This window comes from Physeter macrocephalus, chromosome 1, assembly GCF_002837175.3.
Source record: "Physeter macrocephalus isolate SW-GA chromosome 1, ASM283717v5, whole genome shotgun sequence".
In the NCBI taxonomy this organism is placed as follows: Eukaryota; Metazoa; Chordata; class Mammalia; order Artiodactyla; family Physeteridae; genus Physeter; species Physeter macrocephalus.
Window position 1 is genome coordinate 104,696,802 of NC_041214.2, and position 490 is coordinate 104,697,291.

Consider the following 490-nt stretch of genomic DNA (forward strand, 5'->3'; position numbering starts at 1 on the left):
ATCTTGTAGGTTTTGGATCATTGTGTTTTCATTGTTATTTGTCTCTAGGTATTTTTTGATTTCCTCTTTGATTTCTTTAGTGATCTCTTGGTTATTTAGTAATGTATTGTTTAGTCGCCATGTGTTGTGTTTTTTACGTTTTTTTCCTTGTAATTAATTTATAATCTCATAGCATTGTGGTCAGAAAAGATGCTTCATATGATTTCAATTTTCTTAAATTTACTGAGGTTTGATTTGGGACCCAAGATGTGATCTATCCTGGAGAGTGTTCTGTGATCACTTGAGAAGAAAGTGTAATCTGCAGTTTTTGAATTGAATTCCTCTGAATATCAGTTATATCTATCTGGTCTATTGTGTCATTTAAAGCTTGTGTTTTCTTATTAATTTTCTGTTTGGATGATCTGTCCATTGGTGTAAGTGAGGTGTTAAAGTCTCCCACTATTATTGTGTTACTGTCGACTTCCTCTTTTATAGCTGTTAGCAGTTGCCT